General features: G+C 47.5%; 1 protein-coding gene and 1 pseudogene across 2 annotated transcripts in view; one reads left to right on the top strand and one right to left on the bottom strand.

Moving 5' to 3' along the window:
* Nucleotides 1-5,705, top strand: part of TTC34 (tetratricopeptide repeat domain 34) — a gene marked incomplete at its 5' end in the record, with an annotated part of 233,841 nt that extends 228,136 nt beyond the window's left edge. The window contains one exon of the mRNA XM_081954171.1: nt 5,608-5,705. The remainder of the gene's footprint in view (nt 1-5,607) is intronic.
* Nucleotides 109-26,428, bottom strand: LOC309393773 (annotated as a pseudogene). Its single transcript has 2 exons — nt 26,333-26,428; nt 109-209 (listed from the first exon to the last, which is right to left on the bottom strand). The product of its transcript is annotated as an uncharacterized misc_RNA (transcript).
* Nucleotides 26,429-27,611: the final 1,183 nt, after the last annotated feature.

The following is a 27,611-nucleotide window of genomic DNA, read 5'->3' as shown; positions in this document are numbered from 1 at the left end:
GGAGGAGGAGGAGGAGGAGGAGGAGGAGGAGGAGGAGGACGACGACGACTATGGGGTCCCTGGTGCTGTCTGAGGTAATATTTTTCTTGCAGATGTTTCATGACCCAACTAGGTAACATCCTCTCTGCTAGGAGGAGGAGGAGGAGGAGGAGGAGGAGGAGGAGGGGAGGAGGAGGAGGAGGAGGAGGAGGAGGAGGAGGAGGAGGAGGAGGAGGAAGTGGACTGTGGGGTCCCTTGGTGCTCTCTGAGGTAATTTTTTTTTTTGCAGACGTTTCATGACCGAACCAGGTAACATCGTCAGTGGAGGAGGAGGAGGAGAAGTGGACTATGGGGTAGGTAACATCATCAGTGCGAGGAAGAGGAGGAGGGGGAGGATGATTGTGGATCCTTGGTGCTCTCTGAGCTTGCTTGTTATCTTGCAGACGTTTCATTACCCAACTAGGTAACATCATCAGTGCTAGTAAATATGAACTCCTTCTGAAGCTAAACGTATCCACATCCCCTCATAACAACATGTACTTCATGCAGAGACGACCAAGCAAAGACTCAAGCAGAGACCTGGTGGCCTGATTCTTCCTCTCCCAGGTAAAAAAAAAAGAAAAAGAGCCGAAGTACTTAAAGGCTGAAAGCTACTTAGGGGAAGAAGGTTGCTATTCTCGTCCCACTTCAAATCCTCTGGCCGACTTTACGAGACAAGACAGCCAAACACGTCGAGGGCGAGTACAATCTCCCAGACGGGTGAAGAAGACGCCTTGGAGCAGGGCCCTCCTCCTCCGAGGATTCACACCTGTGGGAGAAGGTTGATTTCCCCCCCCCCTCCAGTCGGTTCCTCCCAGGTTAAGCAAGGGGCCAGGCTGTGCGCTTCTGCTGAGAAATGAGGCCTCCGTGGTGTTTTTTCTGAGCCTCGCCCAGTCTTGCTTTTTGTAAAGATGATGGTTGTCCTTCAGAGGTTGTGAGTCCTCCCATCAATGGAGGATTTGAAGAAGAGACTGGACAACAACTCTTCTTTCTTTCTTTCTTTCTTTCTTTCTTTCTTTCTTTCTTTCTTCTTTCTTTCTTTCTTCTTTCTCTTTCTTTCTCTTTTCTCTTCCTTCCTCTTCTTTCTCTTCTTCTTCTCCTCTCTTCTCTCTTTCTTCTTCTTTTTCCTCCTCTCCTCCTCCTCTTCTTCTCTTCCTCCTCCTCCCATTCCTATTTCGTTTCTTCTTCTTCTCTTTCTTCCTCCTCCTCTTTTCTCCTTTTTTCTTTTTTCTTCCTCGTCCTCCTCTTCTCCTTTCTTCTTCTTCTTCTTCTTCTTCTTTCTTCTCTCTTCTTCTTCTTCTTCTTCTTCTTCTTCTTCTTCTTCTTCTTCTTCTCCTCCTCCTCCTCCTCCTCCTCCTCCTTCTTCCCCCTCCTCTTCTCTCCCCATATCCATCATCGGATGTAAAAATCAAGCTAGCACTTTCTTTTGGGTTAGGTAGGGTATCAGCAAACTGCAGCTCTGGAGCCGCATGCAGCTCTTTTTCATCCCCCTGCTGTGGCTCCCTATCAGCTGAACACTTTCTTTTGGGTTAGGTAGGGTATCAGCAAACTGCAGCTCTGGAGCCGCATGCAGCTCTTTTTCATCCCCCTGCTGTGGCTCCCTATCAGCTGAACCCACCACTGGCTGGCCCCGCCCCTCACTTTCCCCTTCCAGTCACTCCTTGCTTGGCCTGAGATGAGAGAGATGGGGGGGGGAGAGAGAGAGAGAGAGAGAGAGAGAGAGAGAGAGAGAGAGAGAGAGAGAGGGAGGGAGGGAGGGAGGGAGAGAGAGAGAGAGAGAGAGCGCTACCCGTTTACCACAGAAAACACAAGTAGCCACAAAACCTGGGTAGGCATGTCTGGAGAGGGCCACGTGCCTGGGTGGGAGAGTGATGTCGAGTTGGCCATGCCCAGCAAGGATTTGTGGCTCCCAGGATTTTCTGTGGGAAACGGGTGCAAGTGGCTCTTTGAGTGTTTAAGGTTGCAGATGCCCTGGGGTAGGTCGCCTTTTCCGGGAAACGCGGTAGCCTTCCACCTGCTTTTAAATTTTAGCTGCAGCTATTCCGATTTCATCTAAAGGTCTCTTCGTGCGGAGCTCCCAGAGAAGGATCATTATATCTTAAACGAAAAAACTACCTTCATTTCCCCCCCCCCTCACCCCACATAACAGGAATCCAGACCTTAGGGACGCCATGCACCTGGCCTGGTCAGTTAGACAGGTAGATTAAATCCCCATCAGTCAAGAGATTCATCAGAGCAGGCTACCTGGGGATTAAGTGGCAGGTTTGATGATTCCAGACAGCCATGTCCCATTAGGAACACATGACAGATTTAGGACGGACCGTGGGGAAATAATTCACTCGGTCATTGGCTCAAAAGGAGGAGGGAAGGCGAGTGATGAAAAGGTTCATTTTAATTTTTGAAGCCAGAGGCACCAGGTGGATGTTGAGTTGCGTTAGCTACATCTCAGAAATCCAGAACATAGCTGGAAGGAGAAGAGAGAGAGAGAGGGAGAGAAAGAGAGAGAGAGAGACAGAGAGAGAGAGAGAGAGAGAGAGAGAGAGAGAGAGAAACTTCCCCAGAGCAAGATTTAAATGAAAGTGGCAGGTAGAACAGAAGGCCAAGGGAGTGCAAACTTAATACGTTGCAAAGATGCAAGCCATTTATATCATGGTTGACTCAGCCTTCCGTCCTTCCAAGGTGGGTAAAATGAGGACCCAGATTGTTGGGGGCCATAGAACTGACTCTGTAAACTCCTTAGAAAGGGCTGTAAAGCACTGTAAAGCGGTATATAAGTCTCAGTGCTACTGCTATTTTCCTCCCACCCTCCCTAGTGGTTAGAATGCAGTATTGCAGGCTAACTCTGCCCACTGCCAGCAGTTCGATCCTGACCGACTGGCTCAAGGTTGACTCAGCCTTCCATCCTTCAGAGGTGGGTAAAATGAGGACCCAGATTGTTGGGGGCAAGAGGCTGACTCTGTAAACCACTTAGAGAGGGTCTGTAAAAGCCCTGTGAAGCGGTATATAAGTCTAAGGGCTATTGCGCTATGCTCTGGTCAACTGAGCTTGCGCCACTGGACGAAAGCTACAGCAACTTCCAAGAAAACGGAGCCTCTTATCCAGTTTTGGGCGCTCCTGGTTCAGAAGGGAGAATGACAAATGAGGGCAAAGCCAGGTGGTTCTCTTTCCTAAAGTAAAAGCTGCCAGCAGAAATCATAGAATGACAAAATCCAGAGTGTCAGCTGCAGCTGTGAGTTCAGGTTAGCGCCCCCATTCCCAATTAAAAAGAAAAAGAAAGAGAGAAGGCTAGATGGGAATATGGGATTTTTAATTATTTAAGTGCTGCCAGCTACCGAAGTGGGCAGAGGCGCCCTCTGCACGGAATGAATTTGTAGGAACCAAATCAGGCATGTGATAGATGATAGATAGATGATAGATAGATAGATAGATAGATAGATAGATAGATAGATAGATAGATAGATAGATATCGATAGAGATTGAGAGAGAGAGATGATAGATAGCTGGATAGATAGATAGATAGATAGATAGATAGATAGATAGATAGATAGATAGGTAGGTAGGTAGGTAGGTAGGTAGGTAGGTACATAGATAGATAGATAGATAGATAGATAGATAGATAGATAGATAGATAGATAGGTAGGTAGGTAGGTAGGTAGGTAGGTAGGTAGGTAGGTAGGTAGGTAGGTAGGTATAAACAGATTGATAGATAGATATAGATAGATGATAGATAGATCTAGATAGATAGACAGATAGATACAGATGGATTAGATAGGTAGGTAGGTAGATACAAAGAGAAATATGGATGGATGAACAGAAGATAGATAGACAGAAACATATTGTAGGTGGTAGGTAGGTAGGTAGGTAGGTAGTTAGGTAGGTAGGTAGGTAGGGACATAGATAGATGATAGATATAGATAGATGATAGAGATAGATAGATACAGATGGATAAGATAGATAGATAGATAGATAGATGATAGATAGATATAGATAAAGAGAGATATATACATACATACTGTACATACATACATACATACATACATACATACATACATACATACATACGGTACTTAATTTTTCCTGCACTTCATTGCTGCAGATATCAGCCATGCTTGAATACTGTAAACCTAAGCCCGGATGGTTTACTATTACTGTTATTATTACCCTTCTCATCGTTCCTATCGCCCACCTCCTCCCACTTATGACTGCAGGACTGTAACTTTCTGGCTTGTATCCTTACGATTTATATTGATATTGATTGTTTCCTGATTGCTTATTTGTACCTGTGACTATCATCAAGTGTTGTACCTTATGATCCTTGATGAATGTATCTTGTCTTTTTCTGTACACTGAGAGCATCTGCACCAAAGACAAATTCCTTGTGTGTCCAATCACACTTGGCCAATAAAGAATTCTGTTCTATTCTAATTCCTATTCTCTTCTCTCTTCTCTTCTATTTTCTATTTTCTCTTCTCTTCTTCTCTTCTATTCTCTCCCTTCTCCTCTTCTCTTCTCTCTTCTCTTTATCTCTTCTCTTTTCTATTCTATTCTATTCTACTCTCGTGTAAACCTAAAACAAAAACGGGGGTCTAAATATTCCGAGACCTTCTATCATTCCTAGGTTCCTGGAAACTCATCTTCTCTTCCACCTACTCTCTCTACCTAGATTTGAATCCGAAAAACAGAAGCCACCTGCAACAGAGCTGCGAGTAATTTACACCACGTATTGGAGGCGCTGACCTACGGGGGCACTTTCAATCCTATGGGTCACGCTCTGGACGAATGAAGATGGAGTATTGTCCACAGCGACTTCAAGGAAGCTTAATTTGAAATATTAATGGGAAAACGTGGCCTTATAAGAATGGAAGACCTTCTCTATGGATTCCTAACGTGTGTTATTTAGCAGAGAGCTTAAAAACCTTAACCTAACCCAGTTAGCGTTACTCTGGAATACATTTTAAACAAACCTAGGCCCCAGGAATAAAAACTCCTATTCCTGGAGAAATGGGAGGAGAGGGAAAAGGGACAGAAAAAATCAGGTCGATTTATACATTGTTGTTCCCCAAAATTAAATCACAGCAATTGCATAACTGTTTGGAATATAATCCCAGAGCAAGTCCCACTGAATTTAATAAACACAAAAATGCACACGACTGTACATGCATTCGGGAGATAGAGGTAATTTTCAATTTATATCGATTTGTTTAATGACCGATTAAAGTTACGACGGCACTGGAAAAAAGTGACATATTGTCCCTTAGGTGAGGCCACAAATTAAAACAAAATCGCATTTCTGCTGTTTGCTTCGTCAACGTAAGTGGTATAATTAGCAAAAAAAATCTTCCCATAGCTAAAGCTAAAGGTAAATGTTTCCCTCGAACATCTGTGCTAGTCGTTCCTGACTGTAGGGGGCGGTGCTCAACTCCGTTTCAAAGCCGAAGAGCCAGCGCTGTCCCAAGACGTCTCCGTGGTCATGTGGCCAGCATGACTCAACTCCCGAAGCCGCACGGTACGCTGTTCCCTTCCCACCAAAGGTGGTTCCTATTTTTCTACTTGCATTTTTTACGTGCTTTCGAACTGCTAGGTTGGCAGAAGCTGGGCCAAGTCACGGGAGCTCACTCTGTTACAGGCGCTAGGGATTCGAACCGCTGAACTGCCGACCTTTCTGATCGACAAGCTCAGCGTCTTAGCCACTGAGCTACCGCGTAAGGCTACATCAGCAATATTTCTTCCTCTGCCTTCCTCAAGTTTTCTATTAGTCCCCTGGGGGGGCTCCCATTTCAACCCAACAATCAGCAATATGGTAAGAATCTGGGTTATATCTCAGCTTGGCTTATATTCTGTCTTCATTGCACATGAATTTTCATAACTGTCAGATTTTTACACCGAACCCATTTAAATAGGAGCCAGCCGTGTGCAGCAGCTGCCAAAAAAGCCAACACAGTTCTAGGCTGCATCAAGAGAGGGATAGAATCAAGATCACGTGAACGGTTAATGCCACTTTATAAGGCCTTGGGAAGGCCACACTTGGAATCCTGCATTCAGTTCTGGTCGCCACGGTGTAGAAAAGATGTGGAGACTCTAGAAAGTGTGCAGAGAAGAGCAACAAAGATGATTAGGGGACTGGAGGCTAAAACATATGAAGAACTGTTGCAGGAACTGGGTATGTCTAAGAGAAAGATAGAAGGACTAGGGGAGACATGATAGCAGTCTTCCAATATCTCAGGGGTTGCCCTAAAGAAGAGGGAGTCAAGCTATTCTCCAAAGCTTTTGAGGGCAGGACAAGAAGCAATGGGTGGAAACTAATCAAGGAGAGAAGCAACTTAGAACTGAGGAGAAATTTCCTGACAGTGAGAACAATTAATCAGTGGAACAACTTGCCTCCAGAAGTTGTGAATGCCCCAACACTAGAAGTTTTTAGGGAGATGTTGGATAATCATTTGTCTGTAAGGTTTCCTGCCTAAGCAGGGGGGTGGACTAGAAGACCTCCAAGGTCCTTTCCAATTCTGTTATTCTATTCTAAACCTGGATGAATTAACAAGCCAGGGGCAGAAAAATGACCCCGAAAGCCAATTATTCCACGTGGTGCTTGGCAAACAGACAAACAGAATTCTCCACGGTTGGTACCCTTTATCACCGGCCCTTAATGAGCTTGGTCACAGAGCTAAGCACAAAACCCACACTTAACAACAACCACAATAAAAAAAAAAACGAGCTGCATGCAAACTCCCAATTGGAACTTTGGGCTTTGAACAAGCAAGCGAAGAAAGAAAGGAAGGGAAAAAAACGACAATTTGGAGTCGGCTGTTCGACTTTCATCTTTGTCTCCAGCCTGATACCCTGGAACATGTTCAAGAAGAGACACCGCCAAGAGCATCAGGAGACTCAAAATTAAGTCTGACAAAGAGAAGCGCGAAGCGAAGTGGTGGGCCATCCAACGATGGTGGGAAACATCCTGATTTATTGCAAGGATGTCATCCGGTAGATTTTGATCCCGTCAACCAGAGCGGAGGGTTCGACTAGATCAGGAGTGTCAAACTCAAGGCTCGGGGGGCCCGGATCCAGCTCGCGGTGCCGCCCTGGAAACAGTGAAGGACCGGCCCGCAGTGCCTCTGCCAGCAAAAACAGAGCTTGCAAGGGCTGACATGCAGCCCTCCTGAGCTTCGTGTTCACTGGCAGAGGGCTGCAGGAGGTCATCGCAGCAGAAAACGGAGCTCGGGAACCCGTTTTCGCTGGCACGAGTGCATGAGTCACCACAGGCGCCCCGACATGAGTGACATCAACAACCGGGTGACTAACTTAACAATGGGAGGGAGCCACTTAACAACCGAGGCAAGAAAGGTCGTAAAACGGGGCAAAACTCGCTTACCAACTGTTTTCCTTAGCAGCAGAAAATTAAGGGCTCAATTGTGGTCATACGTCAAGGCCTACCTGCACCCATCTGCTCCCTATACTATTTGGAGTGTATCCAAAGCAGATTTCTGGCTTGATCCTCAATTTAATGAAGGCATATGATGGGTTGCTAATTTGCCATATGATGGTGTGGTGGCCTAAGAGGTGGAGGATGGGAGGTCAATCTTAGGTAGAGGCAGAGATTTCTCTCTCTGGGCACAATGGGAATATGTCAGCTGAACAAAACTCCTCATCGGCAACTGGAAGGGCATCGGGTCATTCAACACTCAGTTTACCATTCAGTTGCCCAGACTCCGCCCCGCAAGGGATTATGGGGTTGTTAAAAAAAGATGATATGATGGGCTGCTAAGGTGCTGTTTTGAGGCTGACTTGAGGCTGGCCAGGGGTGCAAATATCTAGCAAGATCTGTTGGTTCTCTGCTCAGAGTAAAGGTCAGATATGTGCTTCGTCGTGGATCAGCAACCCCCTCCCTCTAAACTCTCACTTGCGTTCGGGCATATCAAGACTTCCAGAAAGGCTACTGCTGACATTAAGTGAATTAATTCCCGGGTGAATTTGCAGACATCCCTTTTAATGAATGATTTTTCGGACTAATTAAGAAGCAGAAATGCACGGAGCTTGCAATCGTAGGACAGCGGCCACCCAAGGGCACTAGAAACCAAATTAAAAATGGTTTACCAATTAAACAGAATGTTCGATCAGACACTCCGCTGCATTTATGCATGGCAAAGGGAAATAATAATAATAATCAAGAGGACCTAGATATAGGCAGGGTACAAAAAACCCCGCAACTCAGCCAAATCGTGGGACTTTAAAAAACTCTGACACTGGGTGGGCCTCACCAAACGAGCGTGCAAAATAATGCAGGGTCCAATCTGGGCCGGTCACCAAGACACGAGGTTTTGCCTTTCCCACCTTTCGGATTCTTGCTGGAGTCCATCCTTGAGGGTCTTGGAAGACAAAGCCTCCCATCCCGGTGACCGACCCAGATTGGATCCCGCAGCCTTATCCTGGGATACGTACATTGGCCATCCTTTGGCACGTATGAGCTCGCTAGGAAAGGATTTTTTGAAATGACCATCAGATCATTAGTATTTCTTATACAGTAATTAACACGCTCTGATGCCAAGGAGTTCTACTCCCTCACCCCTCCTGAAAAGAACTCTGTTCCAACTGCCAGTTGTCTTATATTAACACGCTCTGATGCTAAGACATTCTACTCCCCCTCCCCACCTGAAAAAAAACTCTGTTCCAACTGCCAGTTGCCTCACATTCCGTTACCTCAACTCAACACGGCAGACGTTCCACTCCTTCCCTCAGGAGCAGTCTGGGGCTCCTTGCAGTACTAAACATCGGTACCTCACCAAAATGTCCACGCTTTCCACCTATGGAACTGCCTCCGGACTCAAGGCGGCGGGAGCGATATTCCCTTCTGTGCTTCAATCACCGACCACCACTGAGCCAATAGATTGTGAACCAAATTTCTCCTGCATAGCCCGATCACATAGTTTTGTCGCGAAGCACGGGTATCCAGCCAGTATAATATATGTGGGTACAGCCATCGTTTTGTGTCTGTCTGTCTGTTCATTGGCATCCTTCAGTCTTGAAAGACTTTGATATCGTGCTCTGGAAGGATGTCCTAAAGCAGCATCTGGTGTGGCTAAAAAGGCCAATTCGGGAGTGGCGATCCCTTCCACACTAAGGGCAGATACATTCTGCCCCCTGCCCAGCCCCCAGATTTTGCTGGTTCCAGGACGGCCTCTTTGCCTCAGCCTGACAAACAAGTCTCTCTTCGAATTGGAGAAGGCCATGCTGCGTCTTTAGCTTCCATGCTGACCGATCAGGTGGTCAAGGTTTCCCAGCTGTTAATGTCCATTCTCAAGGCCTTTAGATCCCTCTTGCAGATATCCTTATATCGCAGCTGTGGTCTCCTTCCGGGGCGCTTTCCCTGCACTAATTCTCCATACAGGAGATCTTTTGGAGTCCGACCATCAGGCATTCTTACGACATGCCCAAGCCAGCGTAGACGTTGCTGTTTCTAGCATGTATACATTCTAGAAAATTCCAGCACGTATGTCTGTATTCAGTTGATTAGGGGACTGGAGGCTAAAACATATGAAGAACGGTTGCAGGAACTGGGTTTGTCTAGTTGAATGAAAAGAAGGACTAGGGGAGACATGATAGCAGTGTTCCAGTATCTCAGGGGCTGCCCCAAAGAAGAGGGAGTCAAGCTATTCTCCAAAGCACCTGAGAGCAGGACAAGAAGCAATGGATGGAAACTAATCATGGAGAAAAACAACTTAGAACAGAGGAGAAATTTCTTGACAGTGAGAACAATTAATCAGTGGAACAGAAGTTGCCTCCGGAAGTTGTGAATGCCCCAACACTGGAAGTCTTTAAGGAGATGTTGGATATTCATTTGTCTGAAACGGTATAGGGTTTCCTGCCTAGGCAGGGGGTTGGACTAGAAGACCTCCAAGGTCCCTTCCAACTCTGCTATTGTATTGTATTGTATAGCTGGTCGGTCAGTCAGTCAGCCATGCTTAGGTAGTGCATATTGGAGGTGGTGATCCTTTGAGATCTGTATGCGACGAAATTTCATTTTAACCTATGCCAATTAGTGTACATTCAAAGCGACAATAAAGTCCGCTTAAGTCTTAAGTCTCACCTCCAGGCCTTTGAAATTTGCAAAGAGCCGCTCCGTTGCATCGATCCAATTAATTAAACGAGGGCTCGGAAGGAACCGCCGAAGGAGTTCCCACTTTACGGAGGAGAGGGGAGCCCTTGTTGCCTTTAGAAAGACCTTTCTCAGCCCTTTCCTTGAGATAATGAGGGCCCTCTTGATTTACACCAAGCGCTCGCCAGTCCTTAGAGGCGTCCTGGCTGACGTCGCTCAAAGGTGCCCACAAAACAACCCCATTCTCGGTGTTCCACTTACTCCTTGCCATCCACCCTTCCTCCTTGCTAAGGGCGCAAGGTTGCTAATTAAACAGGGGAAAAACAGCCCAGGGCAGGCGCCATCGGAATGCTTAATGCTGTCCTTCATTTCAAGTTGCAATGACCAATTTTGTTTTATTTATTTTTTTGCCAGTACTGCATTTTTTCTACGGCAATCTAGTTAAGAGTTCTGGGATTAAATTAGAGAGAGAGAGAGAGAGAGAGAGAGAGAGAGAGAGAGAGAGAGAGAGGGAGAGAGAGAGATGTTCTGATGAAGTTCTGCAGAAGCTGGGCGTATTGGCCTGTATCGTAAGAAATGCCGCTCCTTGTTCCAAATTTCCTAGGAAATGGAAATTCCTAGGGGAGGGAGAAGCAGAAGGGAAAAGTGGAGCGGGGAAATATGATCATATCGCAGCGCTTGGGACAGCTGAAAACTGTGCAAACAGCATAAAGTTTGGGGAAATTGATACGGGTAACACATTTAATTAGGGATGTCAAACTCACGGCCCGCGGGCCGTATCCAGCATGCAGGGTGCTTAGTAATGGCCTGCGGGGGGCCAGCCTGGAAAGGACCAGCATGTGGTGCCTCTGCAACACAAACACACACACACACACACACGGGCCAAGGCCACTTGGCTACAACCCTGCCCCGGCAACTCGAGAATGCCCGTTTCGTGATTATCAGGGTGAGGGTTTTTAATGGGTTCAGAGGCTTCTAATGGGCACGTCGTTAATTATTAGCAGCGGTGTCAAGGTCTATTTATAGCACGCTGATGATAAATAATTCAGAATTCTTACAGGACAAGTTGCAGAAAAGGACACGATCTAAACAGGTTAATTCCGCACTTAATTTAAGAGAGCGGTGGATTTGTGTGTGTCCCCCCCCCCCCCCGGTAGTCGCTCACTTTTAAACGACTATGAAAGCTTTCAGAGGCAAAACCGTTTTGTCAACTTCACGAAGTGGCTTGGGAATTGGGAGAGCTTGACATTACAGACCCAAAGACTTTTAAAGATGTATTGTTTACTTAAACCATCGTTTTATACGCCAGACGCCTTTGTTAGCGTTCTTAATTGGTATAATAATGACTTTGGAGAAATGGTAACTGTATTATTTTGACAGTTCATTAATACTTTATAATTCTCTCTCCCCCTCCCTCTGTCTCTCTCTCTCCCTCCCCTCTTCTCTCTGTCTCCTCTCTCCTCTCTCCCCTCTTTCTCTCTCTGTCTCTCCTCTCTCTTTCCTCTCTCTGTCTCTCCTCTCTCCCCTCTTCTCTGCCTCTCTCCTCTCTTCCCCCCCTCTCTCTGCCTCTTTCCTCTCTCTGTCTCTCTATCTCTCCTCTCTCTGCCTTTCTCCTCTTCCATCTCTCTGTCACTCTCTCCTCTGTGTCTCTCTCGCTGCCTCTTTCCTCTCTCTGTCTCTCCTTTCTCCCCTCTTCTCTCTGTCTCTCTCTCCTCTCTCCCCTCTTCTCTGCCTCTCTCCTCTCCTCTTCCCCCCCTCTCTCTGCCTCTTTCCTCTCTCTGTCTCTCTATCTCTCCTCTGTCTGTCTCTCCTCTCTCTGCCTTTCTCCTCTTCCATCCCTCTGTCACTCTCTCCTCTGTGTCTCTCTCGCTGCCTCTTTCCTCTCTCTGTCTCTCCTTTCTCCCCTCTTCTCTCTCTGTCTCTCTCTCCTCTCTCCCCTCTTCTCTGCCTCTGTCTCTCTCTCCTCTCCTCTTCCCTCTCTCTCTGCCTTTCCTCTCTCTGTCTCTCTATCTCTCCTCTGTCTGTGACTCTCTCCTCTCTCTGCCTCTCTCCTCTTCCCTCTCTCTGTCTCTCTCTCCTCTGTGTCTCTCTCGTTGCCTCTTTCCTCTTTCTCTCTGTCTCTCTCCTCTCTTTCTGCCTCTCTCCTCTCTCTCCTCTTCCCTCTCTGTCTCTCTCTCTCTGCCTCTTTCTTCTCTCTGTCTCTCCTCTCTCCGTGTCTCTCTTGCTGCCTCTCCCCCCCTCTCTCTCTGCCTCTTTTCTCTGTCTCTCTCTCTCCTCTCTCTCTCTTCTATCTCTGTCTCTCTGTGTGTGTCTCCTCTTTCTCTCTCTCTCTCTCTCTCTCTCTCTCTCTCTCTCTCTCTCTCTCTCTCACACACACACTCACACTCACACATACACACACACATCCATGAGTTACAGCCAGGAGAAGCAAGAATGGAATGGCTTAACCCACTTCACTCCTTCAACAAACTTTAAATGGGATTGCAGAGTTTGCGGTTCGGCAAACTGCGAGAAGTCGGTTTGCGGTGTTTGCACAGGGTGCGAAACCAAAACGGCAGCAGGAGGCCAGCGTATACGGTTCATTATCCTGTACTTAGGCGAAGGAAGCAGCGACGTTCGTTTGCAGAGCAGTGGTGAAACTTGTCGCACCGTTGCTAAGTGAATCTGGCTTCCCCCCTTGACTTTGGAGGGTCGCAAAAGTGGATCAGGGAAAACAACCCTCCCCCCCAGGGACACTGCGAGCATCATAAAGGTGAGTCGATCGCCAGTGGGCTGGATTTGGATCTCGTGACCACGGTGGGGAGACTTGCAACGGTCGTAGGTGTGAAAAACCGCCGTAAGTCACTTTTTCCCAGTGCCTTTGTAAACTTTGAATGGTGGTGTGTGTTTTTCTGTGTGAGCGAGAAGAAAATGATGCTAAGCGACGCTCCAACTGAATTCTTTCCAATGGGTTATGGTCTGTTTTTCTCCCACTGATTTTTCCCCCCCCTTCTGGCACTCCTGAAGATGCTAAAAATTTCACCCCGGTGTGTAGGCATGTCCGCAAACAAGATCCATATTTGAAGCCTTTCTGCTTTAAAAGCCCTGGGAAGCACCAAGATTATTTGATCCCACGTTAATCTCCCAGGAGACACCTAAGAACGCCTTCGGTTAAGTCCTGAAAACTACGCAGGGTCAGGATTTATTTGGATGAAACTGGAAAAAAGGAAGGATGGCATATTGTTGTCGGGATCAACTCAAGGTGGCTTTATGTTAGAATATAGAATAACAGAGTTGGAAGGGACCTTTGAGGTCTTCTAGTCCAACCCCCTGCCCAGGCAGGAAACCCTATACTGTTTCAGACAAAGGGTCATCCAACATCTTCTTAAAATCGTCCAGTGTTGGAGCATTTGCAACTTCTGGAGACAAGTTGTTCCACCGTTTAATTGTTCTCCCCGCCAGGAAATTCCTCCTAGGTTGCTTCTCTCCTTGATTAGTTTCCACCCATTGCTTCTTGTCCTGCCCTCCTCAGGTGCTTTGGAGAATAGCTTGACTCCCTCTTCTTTGGGGCAGCCCCTGAGATATTGGAATCCTGCCATCATGTCTGCCCTAGTCCTTGTGATGTGTTGAGATCAACTCAAGGTGGCTTTAGGTTAGAATATAGAATAACTGAGTTGGAAGGGAGCATGGAGGTCTTCTAGTCCAACCCCCTAGCTTAGGCAGGAAACCCTACACCGCTTCAGACAAATACTTGTCCAACCTCTTCTTAAAAACGTCCAATATTTGGAGCGTTTACGACTTCTGGACGCGAAGGAGCCTGGGTGTTGCAGGATTTTCTACACACCGGCCTCGTTGCCTTCTCAAACAACGTGAACTGATGCGAGGGGACAACTTGGTCCTCGCTAAAGACTCAGATTCTCATTTGACACCAGCAGAACTGACAGCCGAGACTTGGTGTGGCAGGATGAGTGACAGGGCTGGGCAGTGCCGGTGTTAACTAATCAGAACAGCTCAGCTGCTGCGGGGGATTTGATGGCTGTTTATTTATCACTTGACCCTCCTTATTCCATCCGTCAGAATAGAGCTGGAAGGGACCTGGGAGGTCTTCTAGTCCAGCCCCCTGCTCAAGCAGGAGACCCTAGACCATTTCAATCAATCAATTAATTAATCAATCAATCAGAACAGAGCTGGAAGGGGCCTTGGAGGTCTTCTAGTCCAGCCCCCTGCTCAAGCAGGAGACCCTAGACCATTTCAATCAATCAATTAATTAATCAATCAATCAGAACAGAGCTGGAAGGGGCCTTGGAGGTGTTCTAGTCCAGCCCCCTGCTCAAGCAGGAGACCCTAGACCATTTCAATCAATCAATCAATTAATCAATCAGAATAGAGCTGGAAGGGAGCTTGGGGGTCTTCTAGTCCAGCCCCCTGCTCAAGCAGGTGACCCTAGACCATTTCAATCAATCAATCAATCAATCAATAAATCAATCAATCAGAATAGAGCTGGAAGGGTTCTTGGAGGTCTTCTAGTCCAGCCCCCTGCTCAAGCAGGAGACCCTAGACCATTTCAATCAATCAATTAATTAATCAATCAATCAGAACAGAGCTGGAAGGGGCCTTGGAGGTGTTCTAGTCCAGCCCCCTGCTCAAGCAGGAGACCCTAGACCATTTCAATCAATCAATCAATCAATCAATCAATCAGAATAGAGCTGGAAGGGAGCTTGGGGGTCTTCTAGTCCAGCCCCCTGCTCAAGCAGGAGACCCTAGACCATTTCAATCAATCAATCAATCAATCAATCAATCAATCAATCAGAATAGAGCTGGAAGGGTTCTTGGAGGTCTTCTAGTCCAGCCCCCTGCTCAAGCAGGAGACCCTAGACCATTTCAATCAATCAATCAATCAATCAATCAATCAGAATAGAGCTGGAAGGGATCTTGGAGGTCTTCTAGTCCAGCCCCCTACTCAAGCAGGAGATCCTAGACCATTTCTACCAATCATTCAATCAGAATAGAGCTGGAAGGGGCCTTGGAGGTCTTCTAGTCTAGCCCCCTGCTCAAGCAGGAGACCCTAGATCATTTCAATCGATCAATCAATTAATCAATCAATCAATCAATCAGAATAGAGCTAGAAGGGGCCTTGGAGGTCTTCTAGTCCAGCCCCCTGCTCAAGCAAGAGACCGTAGACCATTTCAATCAATCAATCAATCAATTAATCAATTAATCAATCAATCAGAACAGAGCTGGAAGGGGCCTTCATGGACTGACTTTTCTTTAAAACCAAAAGCAGTTGGGAATTTGATTTGTCCCTTCGCTCGATGCTCCTCTGTCCCTTCTACACGTTTAAACACCCTTGTCCTCATTTCCCCTGCGCGACGAAATTTATTTCCCCAGACAGAGTCCAAAAGTGAAAAGCAGGTTAATATACGCTTTGTATGAAAATCCCATATTGCTGGGGGGGGGGGGGGGAGACGACTCCGCTCTGGGGACAGGAAGGGCATCTGGCCACTCAACACTCTGCTAGCTCCATTCAGTTGCCCAAGACTCCACCCCCGCAAGCAATTATGGGGTCAGTAACCGACAAACTGCAGAATTTGAACCAAGTGGTGCCGTGGCCTAGAGGTGGAGCTCTCGCCTCACAATCAGCAGGCTGTGAGTTCGATCCTGGGGAGAGGCAGATATTTCTCTCTCGGGGCACAATGAGAAATATATCTGCTGAACAAAACTCCTCTTTGGCGACTGGAAGGTATCCGGCCAGGAAACACTCAGCTGCATTCAGTTGCCCCAAACTCCACCCCGCAAGGGATGATGGGGTCATTAAAAGAAGATGATTAATATCCCATATTGGATTCTCGCCACATTGGGTAGACGGATAAGATTTTAAAAGATAAATAAAACAACCTCCCGGAGCTGTTGGTATGTATAATAGGCCTTTTGCAGCTTGCCAACTGCCAAAGCAGGAGAGATTTGTTCCCATTAAATGAATAATCAATAGCTTCATCCTCTCTTGTCCTATTGATTTTCCACGTCTGGTGAGTGACTTTTTTGGGAAGGATATCTTCCCCGTCGCTCGCACCTGGCTCAGGTCGGAAAGCCAGGTGCTGTCGTTCAAGAGTTCAAAATTGGAATTGGCTCTCCCCTCGCCCCACGTCCTTAAAATAATAATAATAATAATAATAATAATAATAATAATAATAATAATAATAATAATAATAATAATAATAATAATAATGCTGCAAAGTTGCACATTGGGTGGGTTTGCATAACACACTTCTCCCTGCCAGTTAAAAGTCTAATATTGCATTTATGTTAGACTTATCCTAGTCTTAATTTCCTCCCATTTTAATATGGTCGGTGCAGTTCATATCTGTGGCATGAGTTTCCACCTCGATATATTATGCAGACTCAGAAAAACAGGGTGAAAAGTCAGATATTCTATACTTTTTTTCCTGTCTGTGCCTGCCCGTCCATCCATCCATCCATTATCTATCTATCTATCCATCCATCCATCCATCCATCCATCCATCCATCCATCCATCCATCATCTATCTATCTATCATCTATCTATCTATCTATCATCTATCTATCTATCATCTATCTATCTATCTATCATCTATCTATCTATCATTCATCTATCTATCTATCTATCTATCTATCTATCTATCTATCTATCTATCTATCTATCTATCATCTTCCTCTATCTCTTTCTACCTATCCATCCATTTATCTCTCTACCACTCCATCCATTTATCTCTCTATCACTCCATCCATTTATCTATTTATCTCTATCTCCATCCATCCACCCACCCACCCTCCACCCATCCATCCATCCATTTCTCTCTCTCTTTCTCTTTTATCTCTCCATCCATCCATTTATCTCTATCTCCATTCATCCATGCCTCTATCCATTTATCTCTCTCTCTCTACATCCATTATATCTCTAGCTCAGTGGTTCTCAACCTTCCCAATGCCGCAACCCTTTAATACAGTTCCACTTGTTGTAGTGACCCCCAACCATAAAATTGGTGTCTCAGTTCCTAAGACCATCGAAAATACGTGTTTTCTGATGGTTTTGGGCGACCCCTGTGAAAGGATCATTTGACACCCCCCAAAGGGATCCCGACCCACAGGTTGAGAACCACTGCTCTAGCACCATCCATCCATTTATATCTCTCTATCTTTCTATCCATCCATCTATTTATCTCTATCTCCATCCATCCACCCATCCATCCATTTATCTCTCTCTATTTCTCTATCTTTCCATCTATTTATCTTCATCCATCCATGCATCCACCCATCCACCCATCTCTTTCTTTCCTTTCTTTCTTTCTTTCTTTCTTTCTTTCTTTTCTTTCTTTCCTTTCTCTATCTCTCCATCCATCCATCCATTTATCTCTATCTCTATCTCTATATCCATCCATCCATCCATCCATCCATCCATCCATCCATCTATCTTATTTCTATACTGCCCATCATACATTCGTGACTCTGGACAGATTTACAAATAAATAATATATTCAAATTTCCCCAGCACAAGCCCCCCCCCAAAGATTCTCCATGATTAGTCCAGAATTACACGCAGCAGGTGTATAGATAGCTACGTTCCACATGGAAGGCACCTGTTTCTGCTGTGACATAGAATAAAAATACCAACTTAGGAAGGAGAGGGGGGGGGGAAGGAAATAACACCAGTTTCCCTCCTGGTGAAATGGACTTTGAAGTGGCACCTCTTCCTGTAAAGCTTGCATAATACCCCGCGGGGGGGGGGGGGGGGAGGAAGAAACACAGCCGATATATTATTTAGATCTGTTGGCTGCTGTGATGCCAGGGGCTCCAAAGGCCAGTGGCCAAAGCATCAAACCGTGGCAGGCTTTCGCTGCTGTTGTGTTCTCCAAGCTGTTCACACTTCTTTAAAGAGGCACACAGTTCTCCAAGGTGTCTACAGAATAAGCGATCGCATGTCTAAGTTAAAGTTGTTCAGCACGCAACCCCAAAGTATTGGGGGGAGGGTTGACTTAAAAGAAAAATCAGGTAAAATTCTAGACACAGGCCATACCCAACTGTTGACGGACTGGCGAGCTGGGGAGGGAGGGAGGAGAGACAGTGATGGAGGGAGGGAAGGAGGAAAAATAGAAGGGAGGGAGAGAGGAAGGATGGAAGGAGGGAGGAAGGATGGATGGAAGGAGGGAGAAGGAAGGAAGGAGAGATGGTGATGGAGGGAGAGTGGAAGGAAGGAAGACTAGGAGAAAGAAGGGAAGGAGAGAAGGAAAATGAGAAGGAAGAAAGGAAGGAGAGACAGTGATGGAGGGAGGGAAGGAAGAAAAATGAAAGAGAAGGGAGAGAGAGAGGAAGGAAGGAGGGAAGGAAGGAAGGAAAGGAGGGAGGGCAGGAGAGATGGTGATGGAGGGAGGGTGGGAGGAAGGAAGGTTAGGAGAAAAAAGGGAAGGAGAGAAGGAAAATGAAAGAGAGGAACGGAAGGAGAGATGATGATGGAGGGAGGGTGGAAGGAAGGAAGTTTAGGAGAAAAAAGGGAGGGAAGGAAATGAAAGAAAAGGAAGAAAGGAAGGAAAGAAGGAAGGAGAGATGGTAATGGAGGGAGGGTGGAAGGGAGGAATGTTAGGAGAAAAGGGACGGAGGGAGGGAGAGAGGAAGGAAGGAGAGGGAAGGAGGAAGAAAGGGAAGGAAGAAAGGAAGGAAAGAAAGAGGAGGAGGAAAACAGGGAAAGAGGTAAGGAAGGGAAGGAGGAAAATGAAAGAGAAGGGAGGGAGAGAGGAAGGAAGCAAGGAGGGATAGAGGGAAGGAGGAAGAAAGGAAGGAAGGAAAGAAAGAGGGGGAAAACAGGGAAAGAGGGAAGGGAGGGAGGGAAGGAAGGAAGGAAAGCTCTCTCCCCTCCCTCTCCCCCTCCCCATAGATGGCTTTCAGGATTTTTACACACTCCTTGTACCTACTGGGCTCCCTGGCATCCCTATGATTCTTATTTTCTTAACAAAATGCCCATTGCTTCTTGCCAGAGAGCTCCGGAGTCACAGAAGAAGAGTGGCCTTCCACCAGGGGAGACTTCTGCCTTGTTACCATAGCCTGGTTTTGCCTCCACGGGGAAGTTTCTGCCGGGGGGGGGGGGGGAGGGAGGGAGGGAGGGAGGGAGTAGAGCTCCGCGACCATTGCAAACCTCAAGCGACAGCCAAAACAAACACCGCTAATTTTTTTTAAAAAAATCCAACTTTTCTCCGAAAGGCTCACCCCACCTCACCCCAAAACCTCTCCTCACCCCACGTAATCTCCCCCAGCTCCTTGCATAACAAAGATGCGTCCCCTTGGGGGTGTCCTGAGAAGCTTTTATTTCCGAAACAGAGACGACCCGGATTGATTGCAACGCTTCCATCCCTTAAGAAAAGATTGAGGAGGGGGGGGGGTTGCATGGGGCGGGGGTAGGAGACACCCCCCCAGCCCCCCCCCCGAGACCGTCCCTGCCTTACCTTGATCAGGGCTGAGGCACCGGGGGTTTTTCAAGTCGTCCATATTCCGAAAAGGGTGGTCAAAGAGGAGGATGAAGAAGAGGAGGAGAGAGAAAGTCCTGCAGCCAGGAAGCGAGAAGCATCAGTGCAACGGCGGCGGCGAGAGCATCTCGGAGATGTCCTCAGGCAAGCCGAAGGATGCATCTCGGCGCAAAGAGGCAAAAAACTTCCTGGGAGATGCAGCTTTTCCTCTCCGGCCTCATCCTGGTCCCCAGCCAGGATGAGGAACCGGGCAGGTAGTAAGAGAAGGATGGAGAAAGAGAGAGGGGGACACAGAGAAAGGAGAGACAGAGGGGAAAAAGAGAGAGAGAGAGAGAAAGAGGAGGGGAGACAGAGAGAGAGACAGACAGACAGAGAGAGACAGAGAAGGAGAGAGACAGAGAGAGGGGAAAGAGGAGAGAGAGAGAGAGAGAGAGAGAGAGAGAGAGACAGAGAGGAGAGACGCACAAGAGAGACGGATAGAGGGGAGAGACGCAGGAGAGAGAGAGGGGGGGAGAAGAGAGACAGAGAAAGGAGAGACAGAGAAAAAGAGAGAGAGAGGAGAAGGGGGACAGAGACAGACAGACAGACAGAGACAGACAGAGACAGAGAAGGAGAGAGAGACAGAGAGAGGGGAGAGAGGGGGGAGAGAGAGAGGAGAGAGACACACAAGAGAGATGGATAGAGGGGAGAGACACAGGAAAGAGAGAGAGAGACTGATAGAAGAGAGACAGATAAAGGAGAGACAGAGAGAAACAGAGAGAGGAGAGAGGGGAGGGAGAGAGAGAGGAAAGAGGAGAGAGATAGAAGAGAGACAGAGAAAGGAGAGACAGAGAGAAACAGAGAGAGAGTAGAGAGAGAGAGAGAGGAAAGGGGGACAGAGAAGGACAGAGAGAGAGAGGTGAAAAAGAGAGGAGAGAAACAGACAGAGATGGAGAGAAGGGGGAGAGGAGAGAGAGAGGAGAGACACACAGAGAGACACACAGAGAGGAGGTAGACAGAGAGAAAGAGAGGAGAGACGAGGGGAGAGAGGAGAGTGAGAGACAGAGAGAGAGTGAGAGAGAGAGAAGGGACAAAAGACCAACTAGAAGGAGAGGACTTCTCCCTGGCTTCTGTGATGCTGGACCACTTGGGTTGGGAAGGAGCATTAACTCTCCTGGAAAAAGGAGGCAATTCGATCTCCTGACAGGAGCACAAAGGAAGGGAACGGCAGAGAGGAAGAGGCAAACAATAGCTTGGCTTCGCGATGATCGCAGGCACAACAGTTGGAAGCCGACTCTGCTCTTTCGCACGTCCTCCGCAGGTGCTGGAGGAGGCTGGAGAATCTCACCTTCGGTCATGTGTCGGGGCCTTGGCCTCGATGTTGCGAGCTGTAAAATGGGAAGGGTTGCGACTCCTGCTCCTGTAGCGCTTTCCATAAATAGATCCCTGGCGGACCGCGCCAACGTCCGCATCGGGCCACCGATGTGACGGTTAAACGGGGCGCCTTAAAACCCAGACGTCGCCAAGTTGGTGCCGATACCGGACAAAAGGTTTTCCAAACTCTTTGCAGGACCCCAAAGGTGGGTTTTTCCCCAAAAGGCAGCTGGACTTGTCTTGTTTTTTGTTTTCCTTGAGGAGGTGTCGCTTCTCATCCGAAGAGCTTCTTCGGTTCTTGGAGAAGCTCCTTGGATGAGAAATGTTTTCAAGGAAGGGAAAAAAACAAGGAAGTTCAGTCGACTTTTTTGGGGAGGGGGAAAAAGCACCTTCGGGACAGACACAACCTGGAGATGGAGGATCTCCATAGACAACTTATTTCTCGGGATTGACAAGTGACTTTCATTACTCCCTCTCACCCCAGCAATTCAAATTCAAACATCTGAAGTTTTTCCAACTGATTTGTGGACAACCAGCTAAATATGAGCCAGTTGTGTGCGGCGGCAGCCAAAAAAGCCAACACAATCCTAACTTGCATGAACAGAGGGATACAATCAAGATCTAGTGAGGTACTAATACCACTCTGTAAAGCCTTAGTAAGGCCACACCTAGAGTACTGCATCCAGTTTTGGCCACCAGACTATTAAAAAAGATGTGGAGACTCTAGAAAGAGTGCAGAGAAGAGCAACCAGGATGATGAAGGGACTGGAGGCTAAAACATACGATGAACGGTTGCAGAAAACGGGCATGGCTAGAAGAGAAGGACCAGGGGAGACAGGAGAGCAGCCTTCCAATATTTGAGAGGCTGCCACAGAGAGGAGGGGGTCAACCTGTTTTCCAAGGCACCCGAAGGCCAGACAAGGAATAATAATGGATGGAAACTGAACAAGGAGAGATTCAACCTAAAAATAAGGAGGAATTTTCTGATAGTGAGAACAATCAGCCGATCGAATAGAAGTTGCCTTCAGGAGTGGTGGGAGCTCCATCACTGGAAGCTTTCAAGAAGAGAATGGACTGCCATCAGTCAGAAATGGTGTAGGGTCTCCTGCTTGGGCGGGGGTTGAACTAGATGACCTCCAAGGTCCCTTCCTTGTGCAGAGTGCACAAAAGGGCAGAGAAGAGCAACCAAGATGATGAGGGGACTGGAGGCTAAAACACACGATGGACGGTTGCAGGAACTGGGCACGGCTGGTCTAGGGAAGAGAAGGACCAGGGGAGACAGGAGAGCATCTTCCAATATTTGAGGAGCTGCCCCAGAGAGGAGGAGGAGGGAGGGGATCAAACTGGATTGCCCTCTGTCAGAAATGGTGTAGGGTCTCCTGCTTGGAGGGGGGGGTTGGACTAGATGACCTCCAAGGTCCCTTCCGACTCTGTCAATCTGTAATCTCACGCTTTGAAACTGTTGGCCTTGCCGAGTTGTGGTTTCTGCTACCGAAGGCTCGATCTTATGTTCATTTTTGGAAGGAGGAAAAAAACAAAACAAAACATCGCACCATCCAATATCCCAGGAGTTTCCATCTTTTTAAACGCCGCCTGCTTCTTCGTGTTTTAGAAAAGGAAGACGTGAGTGAAGAAACGGAAGTCTTCTCTTCAGGCCAAGGCCTCGGTAATGGGGCTTTCAGATACAAGGAGAAGGAAAGGGCTGGGAGTCCACTCTCCTTCTCATATGAGTTTGCCAAGACATCATAATAGAAAGGGAAGCGGGCCAAAGAAGTATTAGAAATGGTTCCTGGCAAGATCCCTCCTGAAATATAAACGGGAAGCCTCGGTTGCGTGTGCTTTTTTTTTTTTTTTCACTTGTTCCTCATCGTTTCCAGGTTGTGAGTTCGATCCTAGGTAGAGGCAGATATTTCTCTCTCTCTGGGCACAATGAGAATGTATCTGCTGAACAAAACTCCGCACTGGCGTCAGGAACGGCAGCTGGCCATTCAACACTCAGCTCCATTCAGTTGCCCAAGACTCCACCCCACATGGGATTACGGGGGTCGTTAAACGATGAGGATGAGGACACACCTCAGGCAGAGTGACGATGAGGCGGAGCGGCCTGACGGAAATGTTTCCACGCCGTTTGGGTGGACGGTGAGATGGTGCTTTGACAGGACGCCCAATTGCGCGCAAAGAATTCAAGGGGAATTCCCGGATTTTCTTCCCAGGGAAGCAACACGTGGTGGAGAATCCCAAAAGCTGCTTTTTTTTTTCTTTTGCAATTGGACTTTTCTGGAAGACCTTTTGCTTCTCATCCAAAGAAGAAGTATGGAAAGCAGCGAAGTTGCAAAGCTTATTTGCATCCTACAAACCACCGTCCCTGTGGGGTCGCCTTTGCCGTTTGTCTCCACAGCAACTCAAGAGCTGCACAAAAATTAAATAAATTCTCATGTGCCGGAAAGTCCTTGGGGACTTTCTTGTACTTAAAAAAAACTTTGGTGGTTTTGTGCACAGCTAGTGCTCAGGTTCAGAGTCTTTTTCGGAGCGTCAACTTCGGGAGAGGATTTGAAGCCCCGTTCCGGACAAATGAGGACCTTCTTCTTTGTCTTGTCAAGAAATAAATAACACTGGGAAGAGTGAGAGGGAAGCGGAGGAGAAGGTAGGAATCCCCAAAAGGAGCCAAGATGCGTTGAGAGGCTCTCAAAAAATTCCATATTAAATGTCTCAAGGCCCCGCTAGGAGCGAAGAAGAGCCATTAGAAACGGTTTTCTTCCCCTTCGTTGGGGAGTTTTAAAAAGCGAAATATAAAAGCAAACCGAGGCCCTTCCAGCTACTTCTGGAATTGACATGCGAGTTGAATTGAATGTGGGATCTGTCAGAGAAACCCAACAGTCAGAGAGAGAGAGAGGGAGAGGGAGAGAGAGAGGGAGGAAGGGAAAGAGATTGAGAAACCCAACAGTCAGAGAGAGAGAGAGAGAGAAAAAGAGAGAGACTGAGACAGAGACAGAGAGAAAGATGGAGGGAGCGAAAGAGATTGAGAAACCCAACAGTCAGAGAGAGAGAGAGACAGAGACAGAGGGAGACAAAGAGAGACAGAGAGAGGGAGAAAGATGGAGGGAAAGAGATTGAGAAACCCAACAGTCAGAGAGAGAGAGAGAGACAGAGACAGAGACAGACAAAGAGAGACAGAGAGAGGGAGAAAGATGGAGGGAAAGAGATTGAGAAACCCAACAGTCAGAGAGAGAGAGAGAGAGAGAGAGAGAGAGAGAGAGAGAGAGAGAGAGAGAGAGAGAGAAAGAGGGAGAGAGGGAGAGATGGAGGGAAAGAGATTGAGAAACCCAACCGTCAGAGAGAGAGAGAGAGAGAGGGAGAGAGGGAGGGAAAGAGATTGAGAAGACAATGACAGAGAAGGCAGTCTGATGTGTAGGTGTGAATGCCACTGTTCTGACCTAGGTTTCCCCAAAAAGCACGAGGCAGAGTCCTGGTCCCGACAAAACCACTTTTATTAAATGAATGTAAATTCCTCCCATTCACCTTCAGCCAAGGCCTGATAAACAGTCTTTCAAAGGTGGATTTATGACCACAGACCTTATCTAGCTTGGAAAGCTGCCATATAAATATTTCTCAAATGAGGTGCTGTGCAAAGAAAGACTGGGCACAGAGTCTCTGAGATTCAGGGACAGATCTTCACACTCCTGAAATGAATCTAACGAACAAATTGTTTCCTGCAAAAGCCCCCTCCCCTTTCGCTCCTCTTTTATTTCCTATGGGAGGGGCCATTCACCGTCCACCTGTGACCTTACTCCCAAGTCGACCCTGATTTCTGAGCTGTTCTTTTCTTCTGGCAGCTCTGCGCATGCGCACACTGGGAACAGGCTCCAGCTGTTCCTCTGCCTCACTGCTGACTCTGAAGGCAGCTGATAACTGGCATACGGCCCTGGCCCCATCTCTGCCCTCCGACACAGGGCCCTCATCAGAGCCTTCTCCAGACTCCAGGATGGCCCATCTTCCTCCCCAACCCTCCTCACTGTCCGAATCTGCTGCCCACTCTGCTGGCCGCTGGCAGGCCACAAAAAACGGGATGGGATGGAGGTGAGCAGGTATCCCTCTGGATTAGAACTGGGATCTGTAGTCCAAGAAGATCCCCTGTTATCTTTCCACAAGTGCAGTGATTCTCAAGGTTGAGCACTTGGAAGAGGTGTGGACTTCATATCAGGATTATATTGTGTCACCACACTATAGACATTATATTGTCCCCCCACAATATAAAAAAGAGAGATTGAAACTCTAGAAAGAGTGCAGAGAAGAGCAACAAAGAGGATTAGGGGACTGGAGGCTAAAACATATGAAGAACAGTTGCAGGAACTGGGTAGGTCTAGTTGAATGAAAAGAAGGATTTAGGGGTGACATGATAGCAGTCTTCCAATATCTCAGGGGTTGCCCCAAAGAAGAGGGAGTCAAGCTATTCTCCAAGGCACCTGAAGGCAGGACAAGAAGCAATGGGTGGAAACTAAGGAGAGAAGCAACTTAGAACTAAGGAGGAATTTCCTGACGGTGAGAACAATTCATCAGTGGAACTCCTTGCCTCCAGAAGTTGTGAATGCTCCAACACTAGAGGTTTTCAAGAAGAGACTGGACAGCTACTTGTCTGGAATGGTACAGGGTCTCCTGCTTGAGTAGGGGGCTGGACTAGCTGACCTCCAAGGCCCCTTCCCACTCTGTTATTCTATGTCCTAACTCCCAGGCAGTCTGGGGAATTCTGGGAATTGAAGTCCACCCATCTTCAAGTGCCCAAAGTTGGGGTGTGTGTGTGAAACCTGTTCTTTCTAGCTCAGAGAATCATGATTTAAAAGATGCTGCGGATTTTTATTTATGTATTTTTTTTAATGCCGTCTCCTATAAGGGGACCCTGGGCCTCTCTAGATGAAGCTCAGCGGTTCCAGGTTGCCAGTTTGTATTCTGCTCCCGTTCCATCCCGGGTGCAAATCACGGTGAATAAATAAAGCAGCATCTGCATAGGCCAGGCTAAAATAATTCCTCATTTTCTGTCTGGGCCAAGGGGATGGGGAGACGAACGAGAGAAAGGGAGAGAGAGAGAAAAGGAGGGGGGGGGAGAGAGATTATCCCCTTTTTTTGTGCCAGCAATGACGATTAAGGCCTCTCATCTGGATATCACATGCCACATTATATTATGAATTCATTTTAAAATTCTGATCCCATCAATGTTCTTTTTTGGGGGGAAGGCGGGGGGGGGGAGAGAAAACAGAAAGCAAAGCCCCCGGAGAGGCTGAAATGCCATCAATTAATCTTAACGGAGCAGTTCACTAAATGGAATGGAAAATAAAGCGTCTCAGCTGGAATGGTGACCCGCTGTGGGCCCTGGAGAATTTTTAATTTCTAGCGTCCCATTGCATCGTACTGGGGCGCTTTCCCAGGCAATGATAGAGGAGGAGGAAGGTGGGAGAGGAGGAGGAGGAGGAGGAGGAGGAGGAGGAGGAGGAGGAGGAGGAGGAGGGTGGGAGAGAACAAGGAGGAGGAGGAGGAAAGAAAGAAAGATGTAGGAGGTGACAGAGGGAGGAGGAAGTGAGAGGAGGAGGAAGAGGAGGAAGAAGAAGAGGGGGAGGAGGAGGAGGAAAGAAAGAAAGATGTAGGAGGTGACAGAGGGAGGAGGAAGTGAGAGGAGGAGGAAGAGGAGGAAGAAGAAGAGGGGGAGGAGGAGGAGGAGGAAAGAAAGAAAGATGTAGGAGGTGACAGAGGGAGGAGGAAGTGAGAGGAGGAGGAAGAGGAGGAAGAAGAAGAGGGGGGGGAGGAGGAGGAAAGAAAGAAAGATGTAGGAGGTGACAGAGGGAGGAGGAAGTGAGAGGAGGAGGAAGAGGAGGAAGAAGAAGAGGGGGGGAGGAGGAGGAAAGAAGGAAAGATGTAGGAGGTGACAGAGGGAGGAGGAAGTGAGAGGAGGAGGAAGAGGAGGAAGAAGAAGAGGGGGAGGAGGAGGAGGAGGAGGAAAAAAAGAAAGATGTAGGAGGTAGAAGAAGGAGGAAGTGAGAGGAGGAGGAAGAGGAGGAGGAAGAAGAAGAGGGGGAGGAGGAGGAGGAAGAAGAGGAGGAAGAAGAAGAGAAGGAGAGGAAGGGGAAGAAGAAGAGGAGGAGGAAGAGGAGGAGGAGAAAGTAAGAAGGAAAGAAGAAAGATGGTAGAGGGAGGAAGAAGTGTGAGAGGAGGAGAAGAAGAAGAGGAGGAAGAGGAAGAAGAGAAGGAGGGGAAGAAGGAGAAGGCGAGAGGAGAGGAGGAGGAAGAGAAGGAGGGGAAGGAGGAAGAGGAGGAGAAGAGAAGGAGAGGAAAAAGAAGGAGGAGAAGGCGAGAGGAGAGGAGGAGAAAGAAGAGAAGGAGGGGAAGAAGAAGAGAAGGAGGTGAAGGAGGAAGAGAAGGAGGTGAAGAAGAAGAAGAACAACAACAACGGAAGAGATCAAACTAGCCAATTTAACCTCGCTGTCGGAACGCAGCCAATAAATCTTAAACTCCCTTAACGAGGGGATGTGAGAATGAAGCCACTTTGCACAAACTTCCCTCGCTTCTTAGTTCAATATTAGTATTCTGTGTCGACACTGTGACAAATGTACACCCAAGGCCTCTCGCACCGCATAAAAAGAGCACCGCGCAATTCCAATTAAATCGCAGTCGTAAAACCAAAAAAGGAGAGAACG

Source organism: Natrix helvetica (assembly GCF_964273705.1).
Source record: "Natrix helvetica genome assembly, chromosome: 5".
NCBI classification, from domain to species: Eukaryota; Metazoa; Chordata; class Lepidosauria; order Squamata; family Natricidae; genus Natrix; species Natrix helvetica.
The sequence above is the reverse complement of the archived record's forward strand: the minus strand, read 5'-3'. Positions and strand labels throughout refer to the sequence as shown.